Consider the following 360-nt stretch of genomic DNA (forward strand, 5'->3'; position numbering starts at 1 on the left):
GCTCTGCAGAGCGGAGAGGATGGCGTGCACCGAGGAGAAGTTCCTGAGGACCAAGCATTCCTGGGGAGGAAAGAGAGTGAACCATGAGGTGGAGAGGTGGAGCCCGCCTGCTCCAGCTTCAGCCCCTCGGCTGACATCTCCCCTCTTGGATGAGGCAGAGGCCCCGGGCAGCCACGGGAGGGCACAGCTGGAACCCCACGAGCAGAACTCACAGAGGAGGATGTGAGCTCGACCCAAGAGCCCCGATAGGAAGTGAGCCTCCACCACTGGGACATGGGGGTCAAGGCCAGTGTGCCCTGACAGGAGACGCCCAGGCATTGTGCAGGGACTTAAGCACACAAGACTACCCTGATGGTGGTT

This window comes from Cynocephalus volans, chromosome 13 (genome assembly GCF_027409185.1).
Source record: "Cynocephalus volans isolate mCynVol1 chromosome 13, mCynVol1.pri, whole genome shotgun sequence".
In the NCBI taxonomy this organism is placed as follows: domain Eukaryota; kingdom Metazoa; phylum Chordata; class Mammalia; order Dermoptera; family Cynocephalidae; genus Cynocephalus; species Cynocephalus volans.